We start from the raw sequence: 16,079 nt of genomic DNA, 5'->3' as shown, positions 1-16,079 counted from the left end.
CCTTCCGGACGCTTTTACGATGGCAACGAAGGATCGGCCCCGTCACGGGCGCTTCTCACGCTTCATGTTCATTCTTCACCCCGCAACGCATTGTGCAGTTTTCGGCCATCGCTTAAACATTGTGGATCGCAAAGTAGGTTAAATTTGATGTTTAGTAATGAATGCGCCGTACAAAGAGTTTTTTTTCTTGGTTATTAATGAGAATGAAGGTTGAAAATGAAGCGGAAATTTCACTTTATGTGCCACTTGGGAATGTAGAATCCAAACCAACTGGTACAAATACTGGCCATGGGAGGAACTACCCAGCAAACAATACTCGAATTCTCATTTCGATTTTTTGGTTTTCAATCAGAGCTCAACTTTTTGGTACAACGGCATCCGGGCGAGGTAAACGCGAACGCATTTTTACGAGCTTTTTTAAACAAAGTTTAATTCCTGTAGCCAGCATCAGTGCACACAATAAACGCCACGATACACGGAACCGAAACAAAAAGCTGCGAATTTGATTAATGTTTTTTATTACTCTGGCTTGCAAATTGATACCACGGTACACGGTATTCGCGGGGGTCAGAGAAAAGGCCTCTTACGTTTAATGCCTTTGTGCTGTGAGTAAATTCCATCCCGCCATGCCATGAACTGGCCGGCGCTGTAGCAATGGTACATCAGAATTCAATCAGAGCCAAACTTTATTGCCAGCACTTTTTGGTCGCTCTTTTTGTAAATGGGCAAATGACTGTCTGTGGCATCAGGCAACGGTGTGTGTGGCAACGGTGGAACTGGGGGGTCCAGATTGTGGTTCGTTTGGATCTATCATTTACAGCCTCACAAATGGGGCACCATCCCTGAAATTTAGCCCTCGCAACAAATCCCGCAACTCTTCAAACCATCCGCCGACGAGAGGCACAAAGAAACTGGACCCAAGGCCTTCCGGACAGTGGGAATCTTTGAAACGCAACAAGCCCACACGCAGCGCATGTTGCAGCGATGAAGCTGCGAGTCCTCGAAACAAGACAGGCCAAACGCAGAAAGTTAAAAAAAAAGGAAAGGGAAATGTTTCAAACCCGGAAAAAAAGGAACAATATTTTTCATTATATTAATCCCACAAAAAAAAAATGGAAAACGTCAGCACCACGTCCACGGCTGGCACTGTCAGTTACCGCACCAGTGCCCGATGGACGGTGTTGTGGGCGAAGTCCGTTTTCGTATAGTTCCTTTTTAACGCCGGTATGTTGCGGATCGCATGGGTAATAAAATATTCGTTTTTATGGATATTTAATAGACATGAAACAACATGCTACAGCAGTCCAGACCTCCACTGCCGAGTTTTCACAGTCGAGTATCCTTAAAGCATATCTGGTTCTGATGGGAAATGGAAGTATAAACACACACACACAAACGGAACTGTTTGTTGATGCCGTTGGGAGTTTTTGGGGATTTTGCATTTTTGTATGGATGAGTTCTCAACAGCAGTTGGACCAAACGTTCGTTGATCTAGTTTCCTCATTAGGGATGAACAGTGTATGCCGCTGTCTGATGAAGATGGTAGAGTGGGCAAATAGATTCCACTCCAGAGTTGTTGGTAATTTCACAATGCAATCACAATGTATTTCGCAATCACAATGTATGAGTTGTGAGTAGTAATTATTAGATTGCTTATAATGGGGTGCTAGAAAATATAATCGGCAATAGCGTCTACCATAATAATTAATGGCTGTATAATAGAAAACAATTATATAAATTAAAGGGTTTTTGAGTACCGCTGGGTAAGTAGGGATCACTAGGATCAAGCGCCGTCATTTGTCCATCCATAATCCCGACCTTTCTGGTGGACGCATCCACGTCATCATTCCATCTCATTTTGGACCTACCACGCCTCCTCTGTACATGTGGACGACCTAAAAGGACTTCACTGGACTAGGTTGTTCGGTGTTAATTTCATGACATGATCAACCCCCCAGGGCCTAGCCAGTCTAACCCGTCAGTAAGTTTGCCGTACAGCTCTTAAAGCTCGCCATTGCAGCGGCTCTTCCATTGCCCTTTAACTCATGCGGGGTCAAAAATCTTTCTGAGCATCAGCCTCTCGATCGCCACTAAGAGGGTTTCGTCAGATCTTAGATAAGATTATTCCCATTCCATGACTCGTTTGTAGGTATAAACCGATTCTCTTCAAAGCATGCTTAATGGTTTGCAAATTTATTTATCAACACTTTCTGTTTGTCAATCGAAAAAAAAACAGAATCAGTCTACTTATCAGCAAGATCGAGATCGTTGTTGCTGTATGTGATCTTGTTATATGAACTGATTTTAGATCGTATGGGTCATTTCATGTTGAAGTTTTTTTTTTATTTAATAAAGCAGTTAAAATTTACAAAATGGTCTTGTTTTGCCACGTTTCTTGATTGATCTTGAAACCCCTTTCATTAGTAGTTGTTAGTCGCAAAAGGACCATCTGGTTGAATATTTTACATTCTGAAAAAGTGCTTTGCCCGGTAATCCTAACAAGAGCTCTTGCCGTCGATGCGTTTTTAAAGCTCCCACATCATCTGGAGCACTTTCTAATTCAATTAAGTTAAAGCGCGCTGGCGAAGGCGTTCCTCGTTTCATCTATTTGCGTAGAGCGGGAACCGCTCGGATGATTTTCCCTGTCCCTCGCTAACTAGTTGAACGGTGTACATTCACGGATGCTCGCATCATTTCCCTGCCAAACGTTAACGCTTGCTAATGAGACGTGTAGCGCTAGCAACCCTCCTTTTTTTTCCTGCTCGTGTGCAAATACTCGGTTGCTCGGATGGATGCAGCACCATCGTGTTAAAAATCGACCGTTCCTATAGCCGCGTGGAAAAGGGATACGGCTACATGCTAAGGTGTTTGGACCATTTCAACGATCCAGGCACAGCCACCCCAGAGAACGTGCTTTATCTCCACTAATTTACTGTTCATTTCGGAATTATATTCCTATTTGCACTTCCGGTGTGTGTGTGTGTATGTGTTTATATGTGCTTCAGCAGCAGAGTGTGTTGCTCTTCCGCATTATTTCTCCCGTTTTTTTTTGTTTTGCTCTACCGACTGTGTGTGTTGGTGCCTCGGCACATAACGTGTGCCGTTGGGATGTGCTGCCGCAGGTGAAATCCGTGCCGCTGGAATTTATGACAATAAGTACACATGCAAGTGAGTAAAAATGAGAATTAACTGGATTTTGCACGATGTGCGTTGGAGTTCCCCCTGCCCCTTCTACATGCACGCTTACCTCCCCACCGTGCCCCGTTCGTCCCATCGTCGAATCGCCATTCGTAATAACGCGCGTGTACCGCACAGGAATAAAGCAGAGCAAAATTTAATTATTTCGGCAAAGTGAAAGAAAACAAACGAAAAAAGTTTTTTTTCCAACAATTATTACCCCAAAAATTGAATAAAAATGCAAATCCCATTGATTTTTTTTTTCATTTCTGGCATTTTTATGATGTTTCCCCCCTGTGCCCGTGTGCCGGCGCGCGCGTCGTTCATACGGCCATCAACAGTGCCACCGTTCTGCGCTCCCACTATCGATCTTGCTTGGTTTCGTTCGCGTAAGAAAATTTGCGTACCACGGAGACGTTTCGGTGCCGGTTTCGCTGGTAATGGGCAAATGGTACGGTTCGTACGGTTTGTGATTAGCACGAATCACAAAACTGTGTATACACACACAGACACACACACAACGATGGCTGTGTTTTGTGCTGCTGACGCGAGCGGTTTTCGAGCTTTTTGTGCAGCGCCCCCGAGGCTGTGTGTGGTGTGTGGCACGTGAAGATGTGTAAAAACTTCCTGTGCGCGCGTAGCACTCGCGGAAAACAGAGGCCCTGCTCTCGGTTCGGTACGGCCGTCCATTTGCTGTGACCTTTGCAAGCCCTTGAGGGCTTGTGTGTGTGTTTTTTCTTATTTGGTTTCGCTCCATGTGCCCTGGTTGCCAGCGACGTGACCCTTCCGCACAGCCAAGGGAAATAATTACTCGTAAAGAAAATGGCTTATTGTTTTACGAATCCTTTTTACCACCTGCTTGGGGGTACCGAGATTGTGGATTTCTTACGAATGTTTGCCCCGGTTAGGTGCGGCCGCGGGTGCCGATGAGTGCTGAACCGGGAATGCTCTGAATCGTGCGTTCGGGAGTATTTCCGGTGCCGAGCTTTTTCTTTGAAATGCTCCTCGGAAATAAAAATTCATGGTAAAAGGTGAATTTGTTGTACGCCGCTCCGGTGCTTGATGTTGTATGTTTCCTTTTCACTGCACATAAGTCACGGATACGGCGGGGCGCCACAAGAGGGCACAATAATTGAATGCATAATTACAGGCAGCATAATTCGTAATTGGTGCGGTGAAAAATAGGGGAAACTTTTTAACGCGTGTAAATGTTCGGTTGCGTAAGCGGCAGGTTTTGCGCATAATTACAAACAGAAGAGATGATAAAGAGTCATGTTATACGTAATAAGAAAAAATATACATTTAGGGAAAGAATGCTTACATTTACTTCGCTAGAAAATGCTGAACGAGCTTATCAGCAATTAGTTCACTGCTTTTTAAAGTAATTGTTGTTTTTGCAGAAATACCCTACACATTCATATTGATACTGCTAAAGCTAACAACGAGAAATTCATCTCAAACTAGTGTTGTATGGCAATCAATTGTAAATTATGTCGACAATCGGAAACAAAATCAAATCAAACCGGTCCAACGGGCATAAAACTGGAAAGTGATTCGAAAGTCTATCAAAGGGTTCATAAATAAACTGTAAAAGCACTTGCAAACCCCCTGGAAAACTGTTGAACTCACCTTAATAATCAATTGTACGATTCGGTATAAAATTTGCAAGGCTAACTAACGATCGTTCGGAATGGACAGATTTCCAATAATTTGTAATATTAGAGGTAGTTGCAAGCAATCCGGAGACATCGGAGAGTAGTCCAGTAAAACGTGTTCGATTCGGAGAAATTGGAATAGACGGAAGAGTGAAGTCGATTGCAGAATTTTCTTGAAGCCGAATTCAGGTTCCCGCAGTTCCATATCCGACATGAGTCGTGTAGCATTTGTGCATGTTGGAAAATGCATTTGTGGAAATGGAATGGAACTACCTAAACATTTGTTTTAAAAGGGCATGTGATGAAAGGTACTTTATATGAAATGATCAGAATTAATGTAAAAATTAAATAGTAAATTTCGTGATTACATAGATCTTTTGATTACTACTTAGTTTCCATAAACACATTAATTTGTGTCAACATAATTAGTTTACATCATCATCAACTAACATGTATGCTCGGTGCCCAACGAGTAGTGAGGAACCAACTCAAGAAAGCAGAAAATGTGAAAAGTATCTCATCCGTTTCGGTATCACACCTAATTTATAAATTCCAGTCCAGTGGCTCTTTTCCACATTCCCATTCCATTTTCCAGCAGTGTGAACCGAGTGCTCGTACACCCGTTGGGAATTAACCGTCCACATAGTTTGTCGTTTGCCGGGACAGGAAGTAAAGTCTCTAGTATGGTAGCAAATATTACTTTACAGTGAAGTGCACTACTGACATATGTGCGCTTCGGGACGCACCATGAAGCACGCACGCATCATATTTCGAGGGTGGTTTTTGTTTTGTCTAGGCAACAATGTTCTTTTTATTCTTTCCGTTTCAATTTCGCCACTTGATTGTCGTTCAGTGTCGTGCTTCAGGGCCTCCTCTGTTTTTTTTTTCAACCTCTTGCGTAGAAATGAAGTCGACAGCGCTCTCAGCTTCTCACACATTTCCAGTGCCAGTGTGATGAATCGGGGAAAAGGGAATAGACTATTGAAGGGCGAAAACTTTTACCCAAGGATAGACTCGCACATCTCGCTCGTCTGGGGACTGTCTGTCATGCAAGTGGAAAGTTTTTCGAGTGTGAAATCTCGAGAAAAGGCGCAAGAAAACCATTTCTAGCTAACATGGTACTACGAACCATGGTTTACGAAAACCCTGCGCGATGGCGTTGCCGCAAAAAGAACGGCAACACGAAAAGCAAAAAAACGATGTCTAAAGAGTGTGGAAATAAACGAAAACTTCACTTTTTCACGCGCCTTTCGGTTGGTTGTGTCTGCCTGCATGCCCCACTCATATTCTCAACACACACACACACACGCGTGCTCGGTGCCATTCCAGCGATGCGCTCAATTGGTGTCGTGTTTGAAAAACAACCACCTATCAAAAACTTTGTCTCTGGCTGGTGCGACACACAGGACAGCAACGTTTGGTCTGTGTGACAAAATAGTTGAACCACAGCAGCAAATGTGTATCGATAGTTGTGCGTGCTTATGGTTCGGAATGCATAATTTACCACACTGTCAACTTCAGATCATCGTTCTCGCAAACGAAAATTGTACGAGCACGATCGTAAGCTATTTACCTTGTTGTTCTATTTTTTTGTTACGTACCTGAGTTGGAAGGTTTTGCTGGGAATAATCCTCGGTGCAAATATCGATACTACTTGCCTTTACCAAAAAACTTACCATCGACATTGTAGGTACAAAACGTGTTTATCGAACATCCGTCGAACGTTCTTGTAGTGTGTAAAATCTATCCGTTGGTACGAAGATTTACGATGGGAACTAGCACATCCCGCATCCGTATATAAGGTAAGGCATCTTTTTTGCACACCATGCATTATGTGGTCTTAAAAGTAAGGGGGATAGTTAATCTTCATTGCGTGCCTTTTAAAATTTCAACGTGCTTCGTCCAACAATTGAGAATCATATTTTCCGTCCCACATACGCTACAGAATATCCTAGGGTGTTTCGTGATGTGACTGCCTATTTGTTAGCTGGGAGGATCCGCAAAACGAAGGCACTGAGCGTAAAGATTGCGTGTATGTCCAATTTGGTGTGTGAGTGGCGCATTTTTTAGCCATCCAGTGAGATGTGATCAAATAAAAGTAAAATAATCAAGAGCTTTTCTGCTGCATTTCATCCCAACATTTCATCTAGTCCAGTGATAATAATTGATCATACAGAAAATTAATGATGTTTTGGATGGGAAAACGAAACAATTCCCACAAAAAAGCAATACATTTTCAAAGTAAATATACGTATGCGTGCAAACAATGCGTGTGTGTACAATGTTCACAGGCTGGTTTACACTCTCCGCTGAAGGATGTATTATATTGTGCGAACATAAAAGCATCGCATTGTACATGATGGGGCAACGGGGCTCCAACAACCAACCGATAAATTCTAAAGAAGAGAGAAAAGGACACACCATCGTAACACATATATTTATTGAACTTCATCATCATCATCATCATCGTCTTGTGATCGATGCTGGATGCGTACATTCCGATCTTTCGCTGTCTCTCGCTCGGTTTCACTTTTACTATCACCCACTAAACGTCCTACGAAAGGACGGAAATGATACAAACAAAAAAATGCATGTTGAAAAAACAACACATACATACATCAACGTGACTAAACGTTTTTATATGACTATGCTCGGTTTATGTCGCATGGTGGCGTCCAATAGCATAAAGCACTCCCGGACCATAACGGACAATACACGTGTGAGGCTGCTGTAGGTTTTTTTTCTCTTCGTTCCCAGAACGCTCTATGTTTTGCAGTATGAAACTCTGGAACGTTGATCGTTCCAACGCTGGCTGGTTTTACTATATCGATGGCGGTATCATTTTATTTCATCCGAAACATTTGATGCGGCCGGATTGGTACGCGGGTGTGCGAGAAGCGAAAACTTATGCCATTTTTCGAGCAGTTGTGATGGTTTATTGCGTAGAAAAGCGGCTATCGCACTGCGAACGGTTTATCGTTTGATTGATTTCTGGGCGGATATGAAAGCAACTCGGAATGCATTTGTTCCGTAATATATGTGGATCTTGAAAAAAACGGAATGTTGTTTTTATATGGCACCATTATTTGATGCCTGCCTTATGCTATGCACGCGGATGGGTATGGAAAACTTTATATGTTTTAGTGGAAGTTCGAGGTCACGCTGGTTTTTGTTTTTATTCTCGTATGGAAAGTTTTTGTTAAATTATCGTTTTGACCAAAAAGACAGGACGTGCTCGAATGTGAGCTTTGCCTAGAAAAAGAAGAATTTGACACACACATTATTTGTCTCCCAAATTTTAAAATGTTTTTAGATCTAGAATAAAATAGAATTCTAATCTCGTATGTATTCTCGTCTCATCTAATGAATTAATCATTTAAATCGAAAGCTTTCGTTAATATTCGGTTATTGGTTTTAATTTTAAATCTTAAATAATAAATTATTTATAGCTTTAATTATATAGCTATAATAATAAATTATTAATTATTATAGCTTATGTCCCAAATTTTACACCACCAGCATAATAATTCAATATCATTCCATCATTCTGTATCATCCGCCTTCAACGAAATCTACTGCAATTAGTGTGCCAACAAATTAACACCCGGTGGTCAATACGTTTTGTGACCTTTTATAATGTACCATTTAAAAGCACATTCCTCCGTGTCGCTCACCGCCATTATTTATCGCTGCATTGACGGTGCGTTTGCATAGACAAACATAATTTACATCCAATAAATACCGAATGATGGTGTCCTATTGACCAAAAACCGTTCACAAAACATACGCCCCATTGTAACTGCAAGGTATGTGTGTTTGTTTGGTTAACGGACGATCGGGCAGGTTGTGAACTAGGGTGCGGACAGAGGAAATGCTACATTTTCCATTCGGTAAACCGTCAGAGGTGTCAGCGAAGTTTCAAGGATTTCCATTACGAAGCGGTGCTGTTTAAATATTTATGCCATTATATCTCGCGTCGCGCCGTCTGATCGGGCCTTGGATTACAGGAAAATGTTAGGAAAATGCTAGAACGGCTGCAAAGGTGACGGGTCGCTTGATGGGCGAGCAGTACCAACTTTGCCAAACAATACACAAAAAAAAGTCACAAAAGCTGATCACGTAAGCAGCACATAACATAACACCCTGCTACCGAGCGGTGCCTTCAAATGCATAATGTATATCGATCTTTTATCTGTTCACTTCACTTTGCCCATGTACAGGGCCGTTTTGATTTCTTGAGAAACATCACCGCTGAACGGACCCATTCCATCATAGTGCACAGTGCCAGATCCTTTGTGTGGGTTGTTGTGTAGCGCCGTAAACCATCAAGCTTGGTACAAATGCCTTCAAAAGCTTCACGGTCTATAGTGGCGTGAACGGGTTTAACATACGCTCACGTTTGGCACCGGGCGGAGTGCCCTTTTGTGTGTGCTTCGTTAGTTGAAGCTTGAGGGAAGTGAGCACTGTTAGTTTGCCTGTCTGGATGGAAAGGGGCGCGATGAGGTGGGTTCGTGCCGGGTGAGCTTTTTATAGAAATGTCACATGGTTGTCCTTGAACGATTGTATCACTGGGAAGTGTGTGTATTTCTGACAAATTTCCATATCGAATGCCAATCAAAGGCACCCGAAACCCACGGAAAAGTTGTCCCAATTATCATCAATTAGGACAGCAGTAGCATTATTTTACTACATGAATAATAGGTAGTGCCAGAGAATAGTCGAACCCTTGTAGCATAAAGAGGAATACGCATTAAAACATGATATGCAATATGGATGATCGTTCTTCCGTATTTTATGCTGTATTATTTATAAAACTATCGAACTTATTATTTTTAGAACCTAAAGCATTCATTATTTAATGACTACGAATAGCTTTTGTCTGATAACGTGTTACGGTGAAGCACTTTTGTTTGCAAAAGTAAATATTTCTGATTTATTGTTATTGGCACAAAAAATATTTGTAGACAAATAAGTGTCATTTTTTTTTGGCGGGAGCCAGCCGGACTAGCTGTCATCTAGTGTGAATCTAGCGATTTAGGTTAGCGGACCGCACACTGGGTAGCACTAGAAGTCATATTAGATTGGTTAAAAAGTGTCATTGATCGCCGTTCGGCCGTCCGTTGCGGAAAATGCGATCTAGAGTGAGACGAGATCAGGAAGAGTGTAAACTAAAAAGAGTTAGTAGCGAGAGACAGGAGACTAACAACACTGAGAAGACAGGATCAGTTTTTGAACCCCTCGTTTCTGAGCTTGTAAAGGAAAATAGAACAGAAAACACATTCGAAGAGTGTTCGAAGAAGCCTGTGAAAGCGTGGTCGTTTAGTCAATCAGAAGTTTTTTTAAAATGGCTGGAAACTGTCTGACAAGATGGCAATAATCTATTGAAGCTTAATTTAGAATTAGTTTAATTGGACATGGGAATTTTTCACGTGATTTCTCAGCTACAGTCAATTAACGTAACAGTAAAGAACGAAAACAACAAAATCCTTCAACAGCTAACGCTAATCAAAGATAACTTACACTTTCTCACTTAAACCATCATAGACTTCAATGCGTTTTTGTTGTTTTAGAATATTAAATTTATCATTTTTATTTTAGATAAACTTCATATACTTAGCAACTTTGGTGGGCTATACATAACCAGTTTCAATCGCTAAATTTTCCTGCAAAAGGCTTACATAATTAAATTGCAAAAGCTTTTTAAAAACTTTCATATAAACCTTGCTGCACGTATAAAATACAAACCTTTTCCTTTCCCACAAGGGCACTCCATTCTCTAGCAAGAGCAAAAGTGTTTAGTTATCATGCGGCGCCGGTTCCCGTGCTGGGTTCAGCACGGTGTGCTGATTATGCTCATGAGAGTAAGCGTACCGATTCCAATTTGCCACAACCGACGCGTCAGCTCATCTCCTTTCACATGGAAAATTCATTTTCGCTCAATGAAATGCCTGGCAGAAAATCAAATAACTGGAAATAGAAGATACAAATCGCACCGGGATAATCCAGTATTAATGAATATTTTCCATACGCATGCTTCACTTCCTGCCCGTGTGGGTGTGCTGGTGGTGCCACCGAAAGGCAATCTAGTAAAAGTGGGGAGAAAAAAGAAAAGGGGGGGAGAAAGCAAAACACATGAAACTTGAAGCGGAAATCAAATCCTTGATGGATAAGTCTTTCGGTTGCCCGGTAGCACAGGCCGTATTTGATATTGGTTTTTTGACGAATAAGGTACGAACCCGTTTACATTATCTGGTGGTGTGGCGTACGTATGGATGCATGTTAAAGTCGTTATTATTGCTCCGGAGAATACTGTGACCATATGCTAATAAACCACACTTAAACCATTCCGTAGGCGAGTGCGAAAAAAAATAAACACCACACATTCCCGGTACACTTTCTATTAGACCCTTACCTTACCGTTGGGGTTTTGTTGTTTGTTTTCTTTTTTTTTGTTTTGGGATGCCATGAATTGCAAATTTCGCAGTAATGATTCCAAAGCGATTTTTAAATAAAATCCACCAGCACATTAGCTGCGTCACCGTGCAAAAGCTAACGTTTCCGGCGCGAGAGCAAAAAAAAAAAGGATCAAAAATACGGCCAAAGGTTTGCTGTGAACCGTTCCGTGCAGTAGGCGGCGCTGTTGGGAATAGGATGTAGTACGATCAAAAGATCCTTCTTCACGTTATTCACGCGCCTGCCATGTGCGCGCGGGTGTGTTTATTTTAATTCCTGCTCAATAATGAATGTGTAAATAAATATTTAATACCGCTAGCTTGTGGTGTGTGCTCGTATGAAAAATTGCGGTGCGTTACACTTTTTGCCTGTTTCGCTACATTCCATTTCGTCACATTTTCATCCGTTTTTTTTTGTTGCACTATATGGTGATGTAAAAAAAAAACAAAACAAACGCAGCTTCCCGCGTACAACAAAGTGCACACAAACGGTGAAAGGTAAATAAGGTGTGCGCAAAGCCCATTAACAACTTGCCAGAACCACGTTACCCACTCTTAGCCGGCAAATGGGACACTGGGGATGGGTGGAAAATAAAACGGCCCACATATGACGCGACCGTCTGCTGGGAAAACTTTGCAAGTGCTGGGGAAAAGGGTTAGAAAACAGTATCGAACAGTTGGTGGAAATCCGTTGAAAGTGAGCCAAATCATCATGAATACTTTCACGTTTTCTACTCGTTAGCGTTGTGCGGTGTATATATATTATTTTTTCCTTACTCGGAAGTTTGCGAACGCATTTTTCTCCTGGCGCGAAACTGTAGCTAGCACCTGGACAGGGTGGTACCGGCACCGCACTTTACACGCCTGCGGATGATCCAAAAGGAAGCCCCGGGGTGTGATGGAGAAGGAATGGGAAAGGAAAATGAACCATAAGCTTCATACGGAATGCAAAAACCCTTTCGCGCAAGAAAGGCTAATCCCTCCAGGCGCTAGCTACCAACGCATTTTGGGACTCATCTTTTTTTTCGGTGTGTGTGTGTGTTCTCGTTTTAGTTTTGTGTCACGTTGCGTACGCTGTGCCACGGATAAGTACAGAACTCACGCGTGGAGGGAATTGAATATCCACACGAAGCCATCCGATAGGTCGAGAGAAACTTGCGAACGCGGGGGAGGGTTTAGGGTGTACCTACTCTCCTCTCGCCTATTAGTATTCATGTTTTAGTGGTGGATCTCGTTTAAATATTCATATATGTTTTTGCCGGTATGTATCCCCTGGGCGTGGAAAACCCGTACCCGTAAATGATGCTGGCAGTGTGTACAAATACATCCTTTTTTTTTTGTTTAAAGAAAAAAAAAATCCATCACCGGACACAGCAGTGAGATGATTTGGCGAAAAATTATTTGCACCGACACTGGTTGGAATGCTGTTTTTTTTCTCGTGCAAAGTGAACATTTGCTTGGATATTTACGATAGCGGAGAGTTGCAGCTTATATTTTCTATTTTTTGAAGAGATGCTTGAGTTGTTTTTATCCTCAGTAGGATGGAAGGAAAATGGTGCAAAGAATGACACGTTTATTATTTTATAAATTGCGCGTGAGATGGTGTATTGGTAGCGGTGTCGGTTTTCACACGATAGAATCAGTCTAAAACTCCATCCGGTCCAAGCCCCCGTTACGCAGGATTGATTATTTCGCTACGGGTGAAAATAAAATCAAAGAAAGCCAGAAATAATGGCAATACCACTTGGAGTTGATGCGCCGATAGAGAAGAAGAGAAGAAGAAGAAAATATATTTTTAAAAAAATCTGAACACGGCACCATTTCAATTTCGTTGGTCAGTATCTAAAAGATTATCCTTCCGATCCCACTTTAACACTCCGGTTCTGGTACACATAGCGCCCTCTAGCGGATTTCTGGTATTGTTGGGCGATCGTGCCGCCAATTGTCGGAAGGTGTCTGAATTATTATTTTTAGATTGAAGATGATGGTGTTAAGCACCTACCACTTACCCCGACAGTGACTTGAGAGGAACGGATCTATTTCTAGGATACGTTGAACAACGACTAAAATTGATGGTGCTCCTAAAAAAGGCCAAGACGAATTAAGCGCTACATAGTATCATCAGACATAACCGACTCTGTCCTATCCTACAACTACACCAACGGAGATAACATAGTTAGCCTCTTTCGTGAGCTGTTTTGTGATCTCTACATTTAATTCCACTATTCACCGAATTCAATGAATTTTCAATGAATCGACAACCGATGTACACTGAAAACCCGTGTAGTAGTTATGTTTTCAATAAAAGTCCACATTCTAAACCGCATTTAAAAACCCAAAAAAAAAAAACAAAACATGTATTGCCGTGCTGAAGCTCACTGTCAGAATCGTTGCTTGGTTTAGATCAAAAAACCACTTGTGCAATCAGTTCAGGGCAAATTGGCATGCTGCTGCTGTATTCTTCGCACTGGAGAGCAGCTTTGATTCGAGTCGAAATTATTTGCTGCTAGTCATTTAAAACCGGATGTTAGCAAAAATTTGAACCCTTCCCGAAGCACCAGCTGCTGCCAAGCACGTAAAACAACGGGTCGTTTCACAAATTGACACCATGACTCGGCCGGAATAGCCGAGGTTCTTGGAATGTGTAGTTTTATGGCATCCCGTTTTTTGGGAAAGGGGCTTTGCAAATGCAAAGTGCAAATCCCTCAATGGGTGCGAGTCTATTAGGCGAAAAAAAAGGGAGAGCAAAAAGTGCACTGTCTGTGCACGAGATCCGATCAGCCACAAATCGAACGTCATTCGATAACAGCCACGGCAACCTAGTGGTGCTGCTAAACCGCAGTGATCCTTCACCGTAAAACAGAACTTGCACCGTGGCCGGTTTCGGTGTCCTGTGACTGTGCCTCTCTCCATAGCAATTGGTGAGGCAGGCAATGATTAGTCGCGTTGTATGTGTGTGTGTGTTTGGCGCGGTAAATCCCCCGCAGCTTAACCAGTATGTGCTATCGAATGGCGTACGCGTCAACTTCCTGATTGGATATCCGTGCGCATTCGAAAATGCGGAATGCAGCTACTGTCATGCATTGGCCTAACAGCAGAGCCAACAACGCCGGAACCAGGACCGCGGGACGGACGTATATACATATCGATTGTTGCCGTGGCACCGCAGTGCAAGCTGGAAGTTTTGTTTGGGGAATTTGCATGAAAATGAGGTGGAAAAACCGGGCCACCACGGGAGACCGGTCCACCTACCCGGTACGGCCGGGTTAGACTCCAATCAAGAGCTGTCGATCGGGTGCTTTTTGGGTGGTTGGCGTGGAGGATCGAGATGCGTGTTTGCAGTGATGAGTGGGCCTACTCATCACAAATCGCAAATCCATCCACTGGCCGAACGAGGTCAACGGCGCGATGACCGGACCCTTACCGGGTGCTCTCTGCGCGTTCACCAACGGAACACACCAGACAACGCGGTCGATTGATGTGCCAACGATGGCAGACAGTTGCCGTGGCATGATAGGCAATGGTGGGGATGGCGTTAATGTCTGTTTAGGTACGCCAGATCACGCAAATTGAGGTTTCTATTTTATAGGGCCGTTGCCGTTCTGAGCCCTTTATTTTATCGATCTTCACGCTGTGATCCTTTTTGATAAAAACAAACCCTCCGATGCGTAAATCAATTAATGTTATTTATCATGATAATATTTGATTAAACTGTTTAGAGAAAAAAAACACTCGTATGCCCATTCTACGCTGGTAACTCACTGTTACTTCACTGGGCGGACACTGGGAAGCGAAGCGAGTAGCACAACGAAATGCTTTATGGGATTTTGAAGGCTTAGAAGTTTTTCTTCACAGCCGGGGGCCAACGTTATGCTCTTTGTTTTTTTTTTGTACCACACGCACACACACAATGCTGGTGACCATCATTTAACGATGTGTCATTCTTGCTGACCTAGTCGGTGATGATCGTGATGCAAACGACTTTTTGCTCATATCGATTGAAACTATGTCGTGCTGATGGTGAAGGGGAACTGCTGATGTCGGACCCAGTGGCGCAGAAGAGCGCACCGATACATCGCTTCCCATTTGGCAGTGACCCACGTTGACAGTGTTGCGTGCAAATTCTTTATCTACATCACGATTAATTAAACGGAACCGTGTGCGCCTGAAATAATAATTATATATTTTGCCTCTAATGCGTAACGCCCCGTTTTATGCCCCACCGTGGCGTATTTGTTGTCCCTTATGTTTTATGCCGCCACCAGCCCAAATAAAGGGAACGCACGCATTATGGTAAAATATTCACCGTTTTACGGTATAATTGATTGCAAAAATAGCGATACCGATAGTTTTGAATGGAAATGAGACGTCGGCTGACGTTTTACCCGACCGGAGCGTTCTGTTTTTGTTGTCGCTCCAATGACAAGATACGCCCTAACAGGGAGGGCCTTTCGGGCGGGGTATACATTATTTAGGCATTAATTAGTGTATTGCAAAACATTGTCGCTTATTTCAGTGCAGTAGGGTGTGTTTCGGTTTTGTTTAAGTTTTTCATTTTCTGTAAATTTGCACGTGCGTCATCTAGCAGCGGAAATCGATTTTACAATGTTTTTGGATATATTTTTGAAATCAATGGATACAAATTGATGCTATATTACACCCTCAACAAAAGGTTTTATTAGCGAGTGTTACGGAATAAAGTAAATTCAAGCTTTTAACTCTTTTCCATCGACATACGGCGAGTAGTCTTCCCTCATCAATTTGTACCAGAGGGTAGAATAAGAGTAGAATGTTG

General features: G+C 42.5%; 1 protein-coding gene across 1 annotated transcript in view; it reads left to right on the top strand.

The window, feature by feature from the left end:
* The window catches only part of LOC128310298 (leucine-rich repeat-containing protein 24), a 118,648-nt gene that overhangs the window by 62,235 nt on the left and 40,334 nt on the right, over positions 1 to 16,079 (top strand). The window lies entirely within an intron of this gene.

This window comes from Anopheles moucheti, chromosome 2 (assembly GCF_943734755.1).
Source record: "Anopheles moucheti chromosome 2, idAnoMoucSN_F20_07, whole genome shotgun sequence".
NCBI lineage: Eukaryota > Metazoa > Arthropoda > Insecta > Diptera > Culicidae > Anopheles > Anopheles moucheti.
The sequence above is the reverse complement of the archived record's forward strand: the minus strand, read 5'-3'. Positions and strand labels throughout refer to the sequence as shown.